At 44.0% G+C, this 21,214-nt stretch overlaps 1 protein-coding gene across 1 annotated transcript in view; it reads left to right on the forward strand.

Annotated features, from left to right (window-relative positions):
• Nucleotides 1–21,214, forward strand: part of LOC122807561 (sodium- and chloride-dependent taurine transporter-like) — a 1,013,243-nt gene that overhangs the window by 200,861 nt on the left and 791,168 nt on the right. The gene's annotated exons all lie outside the window — the stretch shown is intronic.

Raw genomic sequence — 21,214 nt, forward strand, 5'->3', positions numbered from 1 at the left:
TTGCTTGTTTTTTATCCTTCAAAACGTTAATAACATGAAGTGAGGCAAATGCCTTTCAGTTCCAAACAAGTTTAACATAGTCAACAAATGTGCATCTTTCCACTATTCTTATACAGCCATATTTCACAAATGTGATTGATGCTTTGCAGTCTCACATGTGTTCACTAATTTCCATGTTTCTGGTCTTCTTCTTGCTCATCTCCATCATCCAGCTCCAGATTCCAATTCATTTCTGTGGTGCTCCTGATTCTTTTGGTCATCTCCTGTGCTCTTCTCTGTCTCTCAAGCATTTTCCTTTGGAACAGTGGAAACAGTTTCACTGCAAAGTCTCTGTGTGCTTTGTCATCAGGCAAATGAGAGGCAGAGTCCCCTTCTGCTTGATGGTTCATTTTTTGTTGGACAAACTTTTGCATTTCCTCCTTAGCCTGTTTTGCATCAACAAATGACTTTGATTGCTCAGAAGAAAAAAATATTCTGAATACAGCTGCATACAGCAGCTTGGCTTTCACAACTGCCTTTTGACATTCTCTGATAAATGGAATACATTTGTTTCTCTTCTGCCTTGTGTACAATGAGTATTTTCCACACTCTATTTTCTCGAACCTCTAATACTTTGTCCTTTTATCATAGTTTGTCAGGATCAACTCTTTCTGCATGCAAGTTTACATCTCTACTAATAAAGGTCTTCTCTTCTTTCTCATGGCAATATTTGGAACATAACACATGGTGTGACAGTTCATGCTGTGTAATACCAGTCTAGTTGCTTATTTGTGCCTTCATAAAATTAATAGTCTGTTCCTTCTAGTTTCTCTGGTACAGCAGAAAATTTCATATTTTCCCTATGTGCTGTGTCCTCTAATTCTACCATTTTTGAAACATCTCTTCTTGAACAGTCTAATAGCCAGCCTTTTCTTCATTTTGACTTCATATTTTTGCAGTTTTGTCAGCTCATCTGAATATCTATTTAAAGCTTCTTCCATTTTTTCCATTCTTTTGTTATTTGAGTCAGTATACTCCTTCAGTGTTTCGTATATTTTAATTAGCTCTGAGCACATTTGAATTATTTTTTTTTCCTCTAGATTACTGGAAGCCATGATGTTATGTTGTCATATCTCGCCTTCATTCTTACTTGGATGGGGTCAGAGCCAATCCTCTGCTCTGACTCAGCTGAATACACAGCTGGAAATCTCAAATTTCGCTTGTGGCAGGTAATTATCCCATGATGCAGTGGAGCAACTCTCCAAATCTCGTTTGCCCCTTTACAAGGTTGTATGTGCTCTTCTTGGACGTGGCTAAGTTTTTGTCTTTTTCACTCAGTTAGCTTAATTTTTCTAGTATTCTTGCATTTATAGTGTTTGTTTGCGTGTTTAAATAGTTAGATTAAGCGTGTAGCTAATCTTATCTCTTTCTGCTGTTGGTTGCTGTTTTTTAGGACGTCGTTTTTTTCGCAGGCCTTGTTGTATCCCGTAGTTTTTTCTAGTGGTGTGGTTTTTATTACCTTTTACTCAGTAGTTGATGTTCAGCAGTAGTTGATATTTAGCTCGTTTAAATTAGAGAGCTAATCATCCGTTTTAGTTAGAGGGCTGGTAGTATTAATAGTTAGTGCGTGTTATCCCTGGTATCTAGAGCCGTTTAAGTTAGAGGCCCTAGTGCTACTCTTATTGTCAGAGTTTCTAGTTTATCCATACTAATAGTTCAGTGTTGTTTAGTTTAGAGTGTTAACACCAAAAAAACGAAGCAGAGAAAAGAGTGCCCAGATAAAACAAGTAAACAATAACCAATACTGTCCTGGCACTCTGGGAGGTTGAAGAATTCAAGCACAGTGAAATGTGGAACCAACAGCTTTATTGCATTAACGCAGTTAATCCGCAATATCTGTTTTGCATCTGAGGAAGTATAACTAAGACGAAAACGCTATTGTGGATTAATTGTGTTAATGCAATAAAGCTGTTAGTTCCACATTTCGCTGTGCTTGAATTCTTCAACCTCCCCGAGTGCCAGGACAGTGTTGGTTAGTTTAGAGTGTGTTGTATATCACAGTTCTGAAAAGTTGCCTTTGTAATTTTGTTTTTGGGAACTCTCTTCTGTCATGTATAAAGACTAGAGAGAGAGAGAGAGAGAGAGCATAAGCCTACGGGCTTTAAAAAATGTCAATTACTGACGGACATGTAATTTGAGTATACTGTCTAGGGGCTATTCATTTACAGGAGGATTGTACTTTCTGTCATTCCTTTAGTGCATGAGTGTTACAGGAGAGGATTCTCAAGGGACTCTTAAAACCAACCTTTGAGGAAGCTGTCCAGAGTGCTTCTTCTTCTTCATCCTCTTCTTCTTCAAAGAGGGATAAACCTTCCAAAAGACCATCACCTGTTTCTTTGGCTCAGTTGGAGCCTCCAGAAAAATTGTATAAACTTTCTAGGACATCTACCTCCTCGGCTCCACAGCTCTTAGAACTGATGGAGGTCATCATCATTGACAAGCCTGGTTCTTTGGCCCCAAGGTCTTCGGAGCAGCAAGATACCATGTCTCGGAGCTGGTCCATTGACATTTAACCGGTCTCCCCTACTCTGAGATCACCCATTTTGGAGAAGTCTCGTTCTCCTTCTCTATCCTTCAGGTCCACTAGGAGCTTTTCTGATGATGACATGGAGCGGATGGTGTGTAGACTCCTGAAGTCACCGGCGCTAGCCAAATTGCTCTCAGCTCTGACCCATCAGGTCTCAGAGCCTTCCAAAACCATTACATCCACAGTTGTTCCTCCTCCGAGCCAAGCTGGGCCCTCGGATCCAGAGTGCCTGGTACCACTTAATGTAGAACCGTCGGTTCCAGGACCCCCTTCGATGATCACAGAGCTGACATCTGCTGCGACTCTCTCGGTGTCGTCCAGAGTGTCTGGGAGCCAGGGTTCTCCGGCCGGCTCCAAGGGGGATGCTCGGGCATGAACCTCTTCGGTTCTGAGTTTACCCCTTGGAGCGTCAGCTCTGGTGAGCTCGGCTCCCACGTCAGCCTCAGAGTCAACCTTCTTGGGTCTGGGGGTGTCCTGTATCTCCTCGGAGCCAGGGACATCCTCAGAACCGGTGGGGTCTGCTTTCGAGCTGATGAGGAGTGTGCTGTCTTCCTCTACAGCTCTACATAAGAATACTGGCATTCGTCCCCCTAAGGCACCGGCTACTGTCTCAGAACCACCCCATCCACAGGACAGCAGAGATCCAGAGCCTCAGGATCCCCCACTGGGTGAACCCCTCTCTTTTGAGGCCTCCCAAGAATACCCTTCTGAAGAGCCCCCTCGGAAGAGAACTTGCAAGAGGAAGCATATAGACTCCCCTGATGAGTCGGTCACATCAGATACTGACCTCGAGGAATCAGAAGGGTCCCCACGGTCGTCCTCTGACGATATCTCATTTGCAGATATCCTGGAGATCCTAAAGTAGAGAGGTGGCTGGAAAACCATCACACCTTCTTATGAGGAGTCTGTATACCTGAAGGCCTTTGGATCTCAACCTTCAGTCTCCTGGGTGTCTCTAACTTTCGATGAGCTAATGGACTTGGTCAGTCGAAAAGCGTGGGAGTCACCTGATACTATGGAACCAGTCCCTCGGAGGCCAAACAAATTCTTGTCAGCCCCTACTGGTGGTGGTAGCAGGCACCAAGAAGGAACTCTCGTAGACATCCTCATCTGTTCATCCTCTGAACAAAGATACGGGAAGCTTGTCTTTTCGTCAGCGACTTTTACACTCCGATCGCTGAATTACCTAACTCACTTTACAAGGCTACAAAGAGATCTCCTGAAAGAGCTAAGAGATACTCTATAAGGCACATTAGCTGCGGAGATGAATGAGACTATCTCTTAACAGCTATCCACCTTAAGTTCTATCTTCAACTCCTCCATGAGGCTGATATCTTACGCAGCGGATGAACCGAGTTTCCCTGAGGAGACATTCCTGGATGCTCTTGTGCAATGTGGCAGAACCTTTTAAGTCTACCTTTACTAACGTCCCCTTTGACAGTTCCTCACTCTTTGGACCAAAAGTAAAGGACACACTCACCAGATGCAAGCAGGAAGGGAAAACTCTCTTTCTGCTGTTGAAGTACGTTTTTCCTTACCTTCAAAACCTTACCTTAAAGGTCAGAAGAGTGGGAAAACGTGAGTGAAAAGATCCCAGGGAGCTTTCCAAGAAGCATGAGGTGAATCTTTTCCTGGGGTAGAGGGGGAGGTAACAATGGTAGACGTCATCCTAGAGGCAGAGCGGGTCCACAAATCCAGGGCAACTGTGATTCCTTTCACAGTCATTCCTATCATTGCTCCTGAAAGGAGGCCCGGCTGCTCTACTCTGGAGGCAGTTGGGGATGTTTGTTTTTGTACCCAGAAGCCTGGCAAAATATCACAAGAGACAAGTGGATACTAAGAATAATATACAGAGGATATTCCATTCCCTTTTGCTACCCTGTCCCACAAATCAGAACAATCCCGGATGTTCCACCCAATCTATGGGGACAAGTAACTATAGAAATCCAAAAGTTGCTAGACAAAAGAGTCATCCAAGAAGTCCCCGCAGACCAAACACGATTCAGAACTTTCTCAAGATTCTTTTTGGTGTCAAAAAGAACAGGAGACTGGAGACCCATATTAGACCTAAGCAAGTTAAACAAATCTGTCAAAATGTCAAAGTTCCGAATGGTGACTGCAGTCAATACTTCCCTTCTTAGGGAAAGACAATTGGATGTGCTCAATAGACCTCCAAGATGCGTACTACCACATAAAAATGGACAGAGCATCGAGGAGTCATTTACGCTTCCGGCTGGCAGCCAGTCATTATCAGTTCTGAGCTCTGCCCTTTGGTCTCACTACAGACCAAAGAGTGTTCACCAAATGCATGGTAGTAGTCACAGCTCAGTTGAGGCGTCTGGGATTCCAAGTGTTTCCGTATCTGGATGACTGGCTCCTAACTACCACCAGCAAGCATCTACTCCAGCAAGCCAGGGATGTGACATTGGAAATTTGTGCTCAGGCATAACAGTCAACTTACAAAACTCTGCCTTGTTGCCCTGTCAACATATTACCTTCATAGGTGCAGATCTAGACACTGTTTCCCTGATGGCACGTCTTCCAGCCAACAGAATTTCAGCCCTCAGGCAGCAAGTACTTCACCTTCTTCCCAAGGACAAGGTAAAGGCAAAAGTAGATCTGAAACTCCTAGGAACAATGGCTTCCACCATAACATTAGTTCCTCTCGCCATGGTCACTTCAAGAGCTCCTGATGTCCCACATCATCAGAATAACGGAGTCGTGCAAAAAGGACCTATGGTGGTGGTTCCAGTCCAACCATGTGACCATCGGGAGACCCTTTATTCCATGTCAACCTGTTGCTACAGTGACCACGAATGCTTCCCTGATAGGGTGGGGGAGCATTATCTGGGAAAAGGTCCAAGGTATATGGCATTATCACGAGGCCCACTTGCACATAAATGTCCTAGAGATGAGAGCAGTGCTTTTGGCGTTGCAGGCACTCCACAACTCTCTGCCTCTATGGACGATTGCTATAAAGTCAGACAATATGTCGGTGGTTTGGTACATAAACAAGCAAGGGGGAACCAGATCCTATCCTCTTTGTCGCGAGGCCCTGAGAGTTTGGCAATAGGCAATTTCTTCCCTGCACTTTTTAGTAGCAACCCACATCCTGGGGAAGTCCAATGTGATAGCAGACAAGCTGAGCAGGGCAATATTGATGCCTCAAGAGTGGTCTCTGAACCAGAACATAGCAGAAAAGCTCTTTCGGAAATTGGGTCAGCCTTGCTGCGATCTTTTCGCCACTCCCATGAATGCCAAATGCAGCAGCTACTTTGCCCTAATTCCCCCGCCGGGGGAGACACCGAGAGACACAGTTGTATACGATTGGCCCTCAGGACTTCTTTATGCCTTTCCTCCTTTTCCCCTCATATCCAAAGTCATCCAGAAAGCAAAATCCTTGGGAAGCAGGATGATTCTCATTGCCCCATATTGGCCGCGTCAGATTTGGTTCCCCTTCTTTGGCCTCATCTTCAGGAGAAGCATTGGACTCTGGACCCAGTTCCAGACCTGCTGACACATATGTCAGGTACACTTCATCCTTCTGTCCACACCCTCACCTTAACAGCTCGGCTGCTCCACTTCCCAATTTAGTCAGGCTTCAAAATTTCACTCCAACAGTTAAACATATACTGATGTCCTCTCATAAAGTTTGTACTAGAAGACTATATTCTAGCAAGTGGAAGAGATTTTCTCACTGGGCACAAAATATAAACATTGACCCTTTTTCTGCGCCTGTTCAGTACATTCTGGAATTCCTGGCAGAACTCATCCAACAAGGCTCGGCTGCAGCAACCATTAGAGTACAGCTGACTGCAATTTCAAATTTCTACATTGGTGACCATTCTTTTAATTTAATGTCACACAAGTTGTGTAAAGCATTTTTGAAAGGCGCTTCCTTAATGAGACCTCCCTTTAAAGAACCACTTCCTCTTTGGGATTTGAATTTTGTCCTATCTCAACTTACACTGCCACCGTTTGAGCCTTCTTCATCTTGTGACCTCAGATTTCTTTCTTGGAAGACCATTTTTTTAGTAGCTGTGACATCTGCCAGAAGGGTCTCAGAGTTGTAAGCACTATCTATCAAACCACCATATCTGATTTTTCACAAGGACAGAGTATCCTTATGAACTAATCCATCCTTTGTACCTAAGGTTTGCTCTCAAGCCAATATCAATCAATCCACTGAGCTCCCAGTTTTCTTTCCCAACCATAGCAACGAGGCAGGGTATAGACTCCATCAGCTGGGCGTGCATAGACAACTCAGATTCTATTTGCATAGAACTAAAGATTTCAGGAAATCTGACCAATTATTCATCTCCTTCTCGTGAGGCAAAAAAGGGTATGCCAGTTTCTAAAGTTACCCTTTCTCATTGGCTCTCAAATTGTTCGTAGGTTCATAGATTAGTACTAAAATAACTGCCCTTGCGAGACATTTTAAGCCTAGCCAGTTATTCCTTGTGAGACTCAAGCCCTGCACCTTGTGTTTGTAAGGCAAACACCTTAACCATTAAGCCACCCTCCCTTTATCTATACCTTCAGTAATAGAGAACTACCATTCAAAGTTAGGGGTCATTCAGCTAGAGCACTAGCTACGTCATCTGTTTTTCAGGACAGAATTTCTGTGGACAGCTCTTGTGCTGCAGCTACATAGGCCAATCCTCATACATTTATCACTCATTACAAAGTGGATTTGGCCTCCAGGGACAGGGCCTCTTTTGGTTCCGCTGTACTCAAAGGTGTACTCTTGTGAGCCACCCAGGGAAAAGGTGATAGCGACGCTGTCCCATCCAAGTAAGAATGAAGGCGAGATAGGACAGCGTAACATAAAGAAGTTATGTACTCACCATAACGTTCCATTTCTGTTGTCCATCTCACCGTTCATTCTTACGACACCTCCCTCCTTCCCCCATCCAAGGACTCCTGGAGGACCTGGTGGTTATCTTTCCTTCATACAGGAGCTCCTTGACTCAGTTTGTTTCTCCTTGTTTTTGGGGTCTTGTATATCTATACATATATATTTACTTATGTTTCTCATTAATAAGTTAGCAGCAAACAAGATCTGGAGAGTTGCACCACTGCATCATGGGATACCTACCTGCCACGAGCCAAGTTTGAGACTTCTAGCTATGTATTCAGTGGAGTCGGAGCCGAGGATCGGCTCCAAACCCATCCAAGTAAGAACGAATGGCGAGATGGACAACAAACATGGAACGTTATGGTGAGTACATAACTTCTTTTTTTACACCGAAGCTAGTGCTTGAACTGCTGAACAGCTGCGAAATATTCCCAGTTAGTGCTTTCTCTTCATCCTTTCTAGTTGATTTTCTTTCAAGCTGTCTTAGTTTCTTCTTTGCAGGCATTCAGGCAGTGTACTTAACTAACCAGTAACTGAATTTTACTCAGATTGACAGTATCTGCGGCTGCAATTTCTCAGTTTCTGTTTTCACACTGGGAGAGCTGAAGTCAAGCTGTTGATCAGTGTGCAATAATTTTGGAAGTGGGTGCAACGAGTTAATCTTGAGAATTCTGAGCACTCTGCTGAGAGAATTGTAACATTTAAAGGTACAATTCATTGAAAAGTAAAGTTTGAAACTATGGGAAATTCATAGCATATATTCATAGGAGGTTACTAGGCTAATGGCCCTTGGGCCATTACAAGTCTAGCCGTTTAAAAACCCATGTACCCTAACTGACCATAGTTAGATGGTCATTGTTAGCAGAGCGAGTTTATGATCAGGAATGACTACCCCTGTCCATGAGGGACATAGGTACCACCCCCAGGGTGAATTTACGGTCACCGATCCAATTGTCAAGGTTGTGCTTACATAGGGTCATTGAGGAGCTCTGCTTCAAGTGAACTGGGAGCTTATTCCAGAGGATTGACAATCTCTGGGAGATATATATGTCTGTCCAACATGCCCTGTTAATGTCACAAGCTAGGTTGAGATCCATGGAACGAATGACTGTTATCCCATTTGATTTGCGGACGTGCAGCATTTCCATTAGGGAAGAGTCAGAGAGTGCTCTGTAGGCCAGGCCCAGGTCACCGCTCAGCAGCCTTCATGATACAGAGTACTGTAAGTAGTAGCTTCACAGCAGCCTTAATGATGCCAATAAATTTAATAGAACAATGCACGACTATGTTTATTTTTTTAAAGGTAGCCAGTTCATTTTTTTCTTAGGGCTATACATTAATGTTTAACAGTTAGGTGGAACAACTCAGTCTCACAATATATTACCAAATAAATACAGCATTTTTCAAGTAAAAGCAAATTAGAACAGAATATTCCCGTAACTGGGGAATAACGATCTTATGCACCTGTTGACTGTCTCTGTAGTTGACCAAATGCACACACGTGTACATATATTTTATCATTTATTTGCATAAATATGTTGTATAAAGAAATACATGCTTCTATAGTGTCTTGAACCGAGTCCTTCTAGATCACTGCATTGGCTGCTCAATCGGTAAGCTGCTGAAGCACATGAAAACTGGTTATAGTTTTGATACCTCATATATAGTTTCATATATATATTTATATCTCTAGCTGTCTGTCTGCTGAGGATAAAGTGTCCAGCTATGAAACTTTAGAGCTTGTGTTTCAGAGGTATCCCCATTTCAAGCTAATAATGCTTTTTTCTTTTTTTTTGTACTTTTTCATAGTCCTTGTGGCAGTCTCTTTCATATGCATGAAAGCTTCTCCAATAAGTTTGAAAGAATCTTTGCCTAATCACTTCTGTTCTACTTCTTCTGGAGGACATATATTTGGTTACCCCCCAGACATGACTCATGGTTGCTCTCCCCTGTCAGTTTCATCATGGGTAACCATTTTAAGCATTATCATTGCTTTGGAAATGGAAGCCATACTTTCAGCTACAGTATTTTGGATTTGTGACACTTCCCCCACTGTAGTCATTTTGACTGAGATGCTCTTTTTGACAGACAGGATGCTGGTATCCTCTTCCCAATGAAGTTTACAGGACTGGACAATTAATGTTGTTAGGCCCTCCAAGGATATTTCCCTCTAGCTGGGCTAAATTGTCTTAAGCAGTATAACTTATGGCAAGCACTGAAAGGAAAAGAAAAATCAGGACCTTTGTTATAACTTGCTCCAAAAATGCTTGCATTATTTACCACTGTAGTTTGTTAAATACTTTAAAGAACAGAGATTATTAAATAATTGTATAGTCTTGTTGTAGACACCAAAATATAAATGTAGTATTCTAAAACAGTTAACTGAAATTTTGGCAATAGCTTGTATACCAAATAATAATAATAATATAATAGTAATAATAATAAAAAGCTTTCTAAAATGAAACTGAAAACAATACAGACTACCTGACTGAAAACCATACACACTACTTATTTCTTTCATGGTTCCTTTGTGTCCAAGTCTAAGAGTCCCAGATAGTCAACAGGTGTGCGAGATCGAAAATCCCTAGGAAGGAGCATATTTCCTTTCCCTGGGGATTGTGTGTTCTTGGAATCAGTATATATAATTAGCAGGAGGTGTGGAGGTTCAGTCCCCATATTGGGGGGTTTGTTTATTTTTTAAGTAATGTTTCCATGTGCAGAGAAGGTTACACGTGTACTAGGAAGTCAATGTTTCTGTTTTCGATGTAGAGTGGTTTACCTTCATGATGTCGACATTTATTTTAGTTGACCAACTGAAGGTGAATCATACATTAGATAGCTAGAGAGAGAGGTAGATAGACAGATAGATAGATAGATAGATAGATAGATAGATAGATAGATAGATAGAGATATGTAAAATGGGTGTCATTTACTCCATTGAATCGGTTGCTGACCAGTGGAGAGAATGACTGTAAAATGCAGTTGATTGTTCCTTCATTGATATTTGAACATTTCAAATGAATGGAACTGTGAATGTTTGTGGGTAAGGTAAGTGTGGATTTGGGAGCATAATGACAAAATCTTTAGAGTCTTACCACCTTACCTGCTAACCCTAACCGTGCCCCTGCTCTTAACCCTAAACTTGCAACCTTCCTTTCAAAAACCCTTTCTGTAACACTACCACCATTTAAATTTGATCTGAAAGTGTAATAAGTTTTGGTCTTCACTTTGTAAAAGGAAAATGCATATTTCCTTTTGAAATTGGTTTCAGTCCTTTGCTTTGAGTTTTTTTATGATAAATTCTGAATGCAGGCATTGATGACTTCTGTTTTGGTGCTTTGATTCCGATAGTTCAACATATACTCATATATCTACATATATATATATATATATATATATATATATATATATATATAGATATATACATATATATATTATATGTGTGTGTGTGTATATATATATATATATATATATATATATATGTATATATATATATATATATATATATATATATATATATATATATATATATATATATATATATAGATAGATATATATATATATATATATATACATGTGTGTGTGTGTATGTATAGGGATAGAGATACATAGATAAATATAGATTGTAGATATCTTTAAGTAAATATTTATATGTACATACACATGCGTGCATATATTTTATTTATTTTATTTTATTTATTTATTTATTTTGTTATTTATTTCATTTCATTTATTTATTTTGTTATTTCTTTCACATTATTGTTTATTTTATTTTGTTATTATTATTCCAAAGACATGCATCTGGAGCATTTCTCCCCGGGCCTCCGCTGAAAACAGGCTCTGTGGAACCTAGTCGGACTTTCCCGGTCAACAAATGTTAAATAAAAATAAAATAAATAAAAACATCGTTAAGTAAATATTTATATGTACATACACATGCGTGCATATATATGTATATTGTTCCACTGCAGTTTACTGAATGTACATTTGCATGTGATATGTTAGTGGGGATTATTTAGCCGACCATTCATATTACCAAATGACTGAATGTGCAAATGTTCATGTTGCTGAAAGTGGTAACTGGCTTTTTATGGAGTGGGAGTGTGTGTGTGTGTGTGTGTGTGTGTGTGTGTGTGTGTGTGTGTGTGTGTGTGTGTGTGTGTGTGTGTGTGTGTGTGTGTGTCTGTGTGTCTTTACAAGTTAAGGTTACAGCTGGGGGCTCGGTAAGGGGATAGACTTGAGTGTATGTGCTAGTGTTTATGAGTTAGGGTTATAGGTAGGGTTAGTTAAGGGAATAGCTTGAGGGTGTGTACAAGTGGTAACCCTAACCCTGCTTACCTTAGAAAAGCCCTTTCTATAACACTACTTCTAGTCAGGCAAATTATGTCTTATTGTTACGGAAAGGTTTTTGGTGTAAAGATTGCAATAGGAAACTTTCCCATTTTGCAACCTTTTACACTTTTCTATAAGGGGTATTAGGTAATATGCTTATCATGTGAGGGACCAGCTGGCGTAATGGTTAAGGTCTTTACCTCCCATACACAAAGTACAAGGTTCAATCCCGACTTCCAGCCAATGCCTGTTTAGAGTCTGCACGTCTTCTGTGTGTCTTTGTTGGGTTCCTCCCACCTCCAGAAAACATGCTGAGTGTTTCCATTTCAAATTCACCAAAGAATGGAGCCATGGGCAGCAGCACAAACTCTGCATGGTTTGCACATTTACTGTGATGTGCAGCATTCTCAGGATAGGAAAACACAGATCACAGACTACACACCATGGCTAAGCTAGCCACTTAACTGTGTAAAATATTGATGTTAAGTTGTCTATCTCGCCTTCATTCTTGCTGGTTGGGTTCGGAGCCGATCTTCGGCTCTGACTCGGCCATCTACTAAAGCTCAAGAGCTATTTACTGGCTCAAGGCCTCCCCATATCCCACAGTGCTTGGCGCTAGATACCCAGATCTCATTTGCCGCTTCAGCTACGAGGTTGCGATTTTACTGGCTCAGGTCGTATTATTCCTTTTTTTGTATTATTAGCTAAAAATTTACCTTGTATTTTTAGTATATTTAGATAGTCTTTCCTTTTAGTGTAGTTAGACTGTATCCCCTAGTTTATCCCACCTAGGAAACTCATTTTTTGTTAGAGAGTTTCTCACCCCCCCCCCTTGTTTCTTCTTTTTAGTGGCTAACCCCACCCCTTTGGTACTTAATAGGAGTAGTGTTTAGCCTTATAGCATTTGTATATTTTTATTAAGGATAGTTGTTATTATTAAGTGTGGTGATAGTTTTTTTGTAGTTATTTTTGTTAGCTTAACTATTGCGGGTGTGTGAGTGTTTCTGTGTGCCTTGTTTAAGCACTAGTTTAATTTTTCTCTCTTTAGTATCCCCTTGCCAGTATGTCCAAGGATACTAAAGTTTCAGGCTTCAGGAAGTGTGACTCGTGCTGTCAGAAGATGTCTCTGACAGATGGTCACACTTCTTGTGTTTATTGCTTGGGTTCCCTACACCTGCAGGACTCCTGCTCAGTCTGTCATGCCTTCAGCCCGAGAGTCCTGCAGGAGCATAGGAACAAGCTTATTTTGAGAGGCTTACTTAAGCCAGAGGGATCCCCGGCGAAGCCTCAGTCGGGGAAATCCTCAAAGCCTGCCAAACCATCGGCTCCCAGTTCGGAGCTGTCGCCAGGCGGAGCATCTTCCTCCTCTTCGGTTCCGGCTGGAGCCGACATCTCTAGACCTCAGTCGGCTCCAACTTTAGTGTCGGAACCATCTTTGGGCCGAAAATGTTATAGGTCCCCTTCCCTAGAATCGGTTTGTTTGGCTCCGACGTCACCATTGCTTCAGTCTGAACGAAGCCATAGGTCCCGCTCCTCTCGGTCCTCCAGGCTATCTGATCATGACTTGGAGAGGGTGGTCAGTAGACTCCTTAAATCGCAGGCCCTAGCCCAAATGTTAACCAGCCCTTCTCAACAGACTGTGGCTGTCCCGGTGTCTTCAGCAATTCCTCCTCCGACTCCCCCTTTGCGTTCGGAGCCGGAGCTGGTTGGGGCTCGAATCTTGGAAACGTCGGAGCTGATACCACACCTTTCGGCTCCTTCGTCGGCTCCAATCTCTTCATTGGTTCCATCCTTGGAGGGATCTGGGCACCGGGATTCCCTCGTTGGCTCCGAGGGGACGAGTGTCATGGGACCCTTCTCCGACCCCGTTCTCCCTCTCGGGGCTTCGGCGCAGGTGAGCTCGGCCCCGACATCGGCCTCGGAGCCATCCCTCTCAGTGCTGGGAGGGGTTCACATCTCCTCGGAGCGGGGACCTTCTGCTCTGCCTGATAGAGGCGCCTTCGAGGTCATGAGGAGCGTGCTGACTCCTGAGTCGGCTCCTCGATCAGCCCCTTTGGCTCCTCCCCCCATGGTGCCTGCATCGGTCTCTGCCCACCCTCCTGACCCCAAGCGTGGAGAACAAATGCTCCAGGTCACCCCATTGGGCATATCTTCCTCTTCCGAGGCCTCCCCTGATCTTTCAGAGGATCCCCCTTGGAAGAGAAAATGTAAGAGGAAACATGTCGACTCCCCCGAGTCAATCACGTCTGCTACCGACTTGGAGAATTCTGAAGGGTCCCCAAGATCCCCCTCTGAGGATGTCTCTTTTTCAGACATCCTAGAGATCCTTAAGCAGAGGGGGAACTTGGACTGCCCTTAACCCTTCCGAGGATGAGTCGGTATACCTGGATGCGTTTGGTTCTCACCCTTCCACCTCCTGGATGCCTCCCCCCTTCGACCCGCTCATGGAAGTAGCGACTCGAAGGGCGTGGTCAGCCCCGGACACAGTTTAACCAACTCCCCGTAGGCCCACTAAGTTCATTACAGCCCCACCCAACAAACAATTTTTGACAAAAAGTGTCCCCGTTGATGCCATGGTGGTGGCAGCAGCCACGAAGAAGGAGTTGGCTGACCCTTCGGTGCCTGTCCAGCCACCTAATAAAGAGTCTAGGACAATGGACAGGTACGGGAAGCGGATGTTTTCCTCAGCGACTTTTTCTATGCGGTCGCTGAATTGTCTGTGCCACTTCACCCGCCTTCAAAGGGATCTTCTCAAGGAACTGGGTGATATTCTTCAGGATCCATCAGCTGTGGGGGCTCAAGATAAGATTAACTCCCAGCTGGTGACTCTTAGCTCAGTCGTCAACTCCTCCATGCGGCTCATTTCTTATGCAGCCGATGGGGCGAGTAGGGCCGTAGGTACAGGCGTGGCTTTGAGAAGACATGCCTGGATGCGGTTATGTAACTTTGCTGACCCCTTTAAGGCGTCCTTCACCAATACCCCCTTCGATGGTTCGGCTCTGTTTGGACCACAAGTGAAGGATACCCTTACCAGGTGTGAGCAGGAAGGCAAGACTCTCTCTGCCGTGGGAGTCTGTTTTTCTACTCCCTCTAGACCATACCCTAAAGGTCAGAAGAGTGGGAAAATGTGGTTTCGGAAAACCCAGGGAGTCGTGCCTGACACACGTGGCGAGTTTACCTCCAGGGGCAGGAGAGGGAACAATAATAGACGCCACCCGAGGGGCAGAGGGGGTCCGCAAAATCAGGGTAGCAGAGAATCTTTCTTTGACAAACCCTTTCAGCACCCCTGAGGGGCTGCCTGACTGTCCACCTTCGGAGGCAGTCGGGGGAAGATTGTCACTGTACCCAGAAGCCTGGCAACTCCTCACACAAGACAAATGGGTACGGTCCATCATATCCGAGGGTTACAAAATCCCCTTTGTCCACACCCCTGTAAAAACAACCAAGTCCCTTCCAGATGTTCCACCCAGTCTAAGGGAATAAGCAGTGCCAGAAATTTCAAAACTGCTAGAAAAAAGGGCCATCCAGCCAGTCCCAGCAGACCAGCAAGGATCCGGAATTTACTCCAAGTTCTTTTTGGTACCAAAAAAGACAGGGGACTGGAGACCCATTTTGGATCTCAGCAGGTTAAACAAAGTTCCGGATGGTCACGCTTCAGTCCATTGTACCCTTTTTGGATCAGGACAATTGGATGTGCTCCATAGACCTTCAGGATGCGTACTACCATATCAAAATGGACAGGCGCTCCAGAAGGTTTCTCCACTTCCGGCTGTAAGCCAGTCACTCTCAATTCAGAGCCCTGCCCTTTGGTCTCACCACAGCCCCCAGGGTGTTCACCAAATGCATGGCAGTGGTTACGGCTCACCTGAGATGGCGAGGATTCCAGGTGTTTCCATATCTAGACGACTGGCTCCTTACTGCTTCCACCAGGCATCAGCTACTGCGAGCCAGGGATTATACCATCCAAACTTGCTCCGAGCTAGGTATCTCAATATATTTAAACAATCTGCATTGTCACCTTGTCATTCTATAACCTTTATAGGCGCAAGATTAAATACAAAAGATCTGTCTGCAAAACTTCCTCTAGACAGAGTGTCAGACATTCGCTGGCATGTGCAGGTCTTACTACAGTGCAAGAGGATTCAGGCCAGATTTGTACTAAAAACATTGGGTCTCATGGCAGCAGCAATCATACTAGTTCCCCTGGCTCATTTTCACATGCGGATTCTTCAGTGGATGCTTTTTACCCAATGGTCCTTTCAGCAACTGCAGATGTCTCACAAGATAATAATCACTCAATCATGCAAAGACCACCTGGCTTGGTGGATGGTCTCCCCTCTAGTACTCCAGGGCAGACCATTTGTTCTTCCTCCTCCTGTTGCCACAGTGACCATGGATGCCTCCCTGATCGGATGGGGGGGAATTTTCAGGGCAGGACTGTCCAGGGCACTTGGCAACCTCTAGAGTACCACCTGCACATAAATGTCTTGGAGATGAGAGCGGTGCTTTTAGCATTGCAAGCTCTTCAGGACTCTCTACCCACCGAGACTATTGCAATTCAAACAGACAATATGTCTGTAGTGTGGTACATCAACAAGCAGGGCGGAACCAAGTCTTATCCTTTATGTCGAGAAGCACTCAGACTCTGGCAGTGGGCAATCTCCTCTCAACGGTTTCTGATAGCAACGCACATCCCCGGGAAGTCCAGCGGCATAGCGGACAGGCTAAGCAGAGCTATTCTCATGCCTCACAAATGGTCTCTCAGTCGGTCAGTAGCAGACAAAATTTTCCACAGATGGGGTCAACCTTGCTGCGACCTTTTCGCAACTCCTCTCAACAGCAAGTGCGACGATTTGTCCACTCTCTTCCCCCTTCCCGGCCACTCCCCCAGAGATGCTCTAGTTCACGATTGGCCCCGGGGTCTTCTGTATGCATTCCTACCTTTTCCCCTAATTCCCAAGCTAATTCAGAAGGCGACCGCATTGGGATCCAGGATGATCCTCATTGCCCCTTACTGGCCTCGACAAATTTGGTTCCCATTCCTGCATCGTCACCTGCTGAAGTAGCCTTGGAATCTGGACCCAGTGCCAGACCTCTTGGTCCATCAGTCGGGCGGGCTGCACCGATCCCTTCAGTCTCTCAGCCTCACGGCTTGGTTGCTCCACTTCCAACCTTAGCCAGGCTTCCACATATTTCTCAGCCGGTGCATGAAATCATCCTTTCTTCACACAAATCTCCCACCAGGAAGACTTATGCTAGTAAGTGGAAACGTTTCTCTTTCTGGGCAGAGGCTAGGAATATAGATCCCTTTACAGCCCCTGTCCATCACGTTCTAGATTTTTTAGCAGAACTTTTTCAAGCTGGCTCCTCGTCTGCCACCATTAGGGTCCAATTAGCTGCTATTGCAAATTTCCACACTGGCCTGTCAGAAACCAGCATCATGTCCCACAAACTTTGCAAGGCCTTTCTTAAAGGGACTATTTTGCTTAGGCCCCCGGTCAGAGATCCCCCGCCTCCGTGGGATTTAAAATTGATATTAGCTTTCTTGATTCTTCCCCCTTTTGAACCTGCGGCTTCCTGTTCCTTAAAATTACTCTCCTGGAAGACTCTCTTTTTAGTAGCCATCACCTCAGCTAGGAGAGTTTCGGAACTTTAAGCCCTCTGTATTCGTCCTCCTTACCTTGTGTTTCATAAGGATAGAGTTTCACTCAGGACTAATCCTTCGTTTCTGCCCAAGATACCTTCCGAAACAAACCTGAATCAGGCTATTGATCTACCTGTCTTTTTTCCTAACTGTTTGAACAAAGCTGAACAAAAGTTACACCAATTGGACGTTCATAGGCAATTACGTTTTTATTTGGATAGGACTAAGCAAACGAGAAAATCAGACCAACTCTTCCTGTCCTATGCTGAGGGCAAACAGGGACTGCCATTTTCTAAAGTAACCTTATCCAGGTGGTTGTCCTCTATTATTCCTTTGATTTATCAACTGAGACATAAAGAACTCCCTACTAAATCTAAAGGTCATTCCACCAGAGCGTTAGCTACTTCGGTAGCTTTTCAAGCAAGACTACCAATGGAATCTATTTGTGCTGCAGCCACATGGGACACTCCTCATACCTTCATTTCACATTATAAGTTGTCTATGGCCTCTAGGAGTAGAGCTGATTTTGGTTCCACTGTGCTCAAGAGTCTGTTCCGATGAGCCACCCAGGACTAATGTGCTATGGACGCTGTGCCAACCAGCAAGAATGAAGGCGAGATAGATAACATAACATTAAGAAGTTATGTACCTACCATAACGTTCCATGTTAGTTGTCTTCTTCTCGCCTTCTTTCTTGCGTCCCTCCCTTCATCCCCCTAGCCCGGACAGACCAAGAAGAGTCCCTTTTTGAGGCCTTCTTCCTCTGGCTAATTCTTATCTTGGTTACGTCCTTCATCTGTTTTACTACTGTAGGTAAACCTTGTAGTTTGGGCAGGTGTCCTTGAAATTTTTCTATGGTGTTAGCTCTGCCAAACGAGATCTGGGTATCTAGCGCTAAGCATTGTGGGATATGGGGAAGCCTTGAGCCCGTAAATAGCTCTCGAGCTTTAGTAGATGGCCGAGTCAGAGCCGAGGATCGGCTCCGAACCCAACCAGCAAGAAAGAAGGCGAGAAGAAGATAACTAACATGGAACGTTATGGTAGGTACATAACTTCTTATTTTAGGTGATTCAGTCAAGTTGACTAATGTCACAAAATGGACATGGGCATTTGCAACTAAGTGGGTTGAGGACCCAGTCTACTCAGAAGTATGCCAGAGAACAATGCTAATGGTGGGAGGGGTATATATGCCTTTATTGGCCATTTTGTGCCTGTCGTAAAGTCCAACAGCCCTGGTTCACTAAGTTATGGGATGGCCAGTGTCCAGTTGCCCAGCTTAGGTTACCTGGGATAGCTCTGTTGAGCGAAAGCTGGACATAAAACCTGCTAATCTGTAAAATATGAACTAAGAACTGCCACACTCAATTCAGGTTCACTGACAGGCTGGAGCATGGAAGGGAATGACATGATGGTACGGAGGAAGCTGAACATTCTGTGTATCCAAGAGATGGAAGGCCAGAAGGACAGGCTAGAAATGGTGTGGGAATTGTGGTGAGGGAGAAGCTTCAGAAAACAGTGAGAAATGCATCAGAATTAGTGACAGACTCATGGTAATCTGACTCCAGCCTAATAATAGGGCAGTATTCATAATCTCAGCCTGTGCCCCACAGCAGGGTTATGTTGGTGAAGAAAAGAGTGCATTCAGACAGCAGTTGCAGGATCTATTAGATAAAGCAGGACCACGTTAATTGGTGTTGATAATGGGTGACATGAATGCAGATATCAGGACAAACAGAACAGGATATGAGGACTGCCTGTGACCACAATGGGTGGGGCAATATGAAAAAAGAGGGAGAGGCTATTTTAGATGTCTGATAAATGGCTTGAAAGTAGCTAACACATGGTTCAGAAAGAAAGACCGTCACAAGATCACATACAAGAATGCCCATCATGCAACTCAGGTAGACTTCCTCCTAGTAAGGAAAGTGCACTGGAGTAGAATCAGCAATTGTGAAGTCATCCATCACAGATATGACATTAATAATTTGATCGCCCAACAGCATAAATCACTGGTTGCCATAATCAGCTGCAAGCAGTAGTCAGAAAAGACTTTGAGACCTGGACATTGACTGGAGAGAAAGCCCATCAGTTTAAGGAACTACTCAGCGCTCTAATACTCCAAGAAGAAGAGGAAATAGATGGAGTTGAAGAAGAATGGCAGTCCCTGAAAACAGCATATGTGAGGACTGTTTAACAGATACGTGGCTGAGTCAGGTGTGGAAATATGATACACAGGGAAAGTTGGTGGAATGCAGAAGTCCAAAATGTCATCAAAGGAAAGAAGGATTGCAGAAAAAAGCAGAAGACAGAAAAGATGGACCAGGCTAGGAAGGAATACTGGTTGGCTAACAAAGAGGCTAAGAAAGAAGTTGCAATAGCAAAGAACAGGGCATCAGAGACACTCTACATGCTTCTGGAAAGTGCATCAGTTGATGGCACAAAGAAACTCTGTTAGGCTGCAAGGCAAAGACAGAAAGGTAAAGAAGATAATCAGACATCCTTCATAAGGGATGCCAGCAACAGTCTACTCACCGGTCCACAGGACGTCAAATGTAAATGAAAGCAGTACTTCCAGCAGCTTCTAAATGAAGAAAACCTCACAGAAGCTTCTAAATGAAGAAAACCTCACAGAAGCAGTACTGCCGCAGACAGAGCTTATGATGAGAGAACAAGCGGAGCCCACCACAGAAGAAGTAACGACAGCACTAAGAAAAATGAAGTCAAGGAAAGTAGCAGGCTCAGATGAGATCACAGCAGATATGATAAAGATACAGGGTGAGATAGGCGAAAAATGGCACCTGAGGGTAATCATAGCAGTGTGGAGAGAAATGCTTATCCCAGATGACTGGATAATAAGCTTACTAGTGCCACTGTTCAAGAACAAAGGGGACAGTCACAACTGTGATACGTACAGAAGTATCAAACTCCTGTCATATTACATGAAAAGTTCTGGAGAGAGTGATTGATAAACGGATATGCAAAGTAGTAGAAAGTAAGATGGGAGATGAGCAGTTCACATTCAGATTAGGATGCAGTACAACTGACCAGATGTTTGCAGTGAGACAGATACTTGAGAAGAAGCTACAAATGAAGAAAGAGTCCAACTGGGCATTCTTAGACTTGGAGAAAGCATATGACAAGGTCCCAAGAAAGCTGATTTGGGCAGTTCTATGGTGGTTCGAAGTGCAATTGGTAGAATTAGCACAAGCTATGTCAAGGACCCAATGACTCAAATATGAACAGTGCTCTGTCTCACAGAGCAGTTCCCCGTGGGAGGGGTGTGTGCATCAGGGTTCAGATCTGACCCCATGGCTGTTCATACTGGTGATGAACTACATTAGCAAACAGGTTGGAAAGGACCGATAACAAAGCTGCTGTGTGCAGACATTTTGGCACTACAGGCAGACTCTGAGCCAGAACCTCAGCAAAGGGTAGGGGAATGGAATGCAAAACTAAAGGCACATGGGATGAAACTAAGTACATATAAGACAATGGTAATGGCAACAAATACGAGAAATTAAAAGAAGCTGAGAACTGAGATAGAAAGCAAGATAGTGTAACAGGTTACCAGCATCAAGTATCTAGGAGGTGTGGTTAAGGAGAAAGGAAGTCTGAATGAAGAGGTCAAAGCTAGAACCAGAGGGGCTGCAGCCAAGTGGCATAGAGTGCCAGGTGTAGTGTATGACAGAAGAATGCCAAAGAAGCTGAAAAGTAGGGTGTACAATAAGTGGTGTGACTAGTTCTTCTGTTTGGTACAAACACCTGGGCAGTAAAGGCAGAACAGCTGAGGAAGCTAGAGGTAATGGAAATGAAG

This window comes from Protopterus annectens, chromosome 7.part1, assembly GCF_019279795.1.
Source record: "Protopterus annectens isolate FY-2018-M chromosome 7.part1, PAN1.0, whole genome shotgun sequence".
Lineage (NCBI taxonomy): Eukaryota > Metazoa > Chordata > Ceratodontiformes > Protopteridae > Protopterus > Protopterus annectens.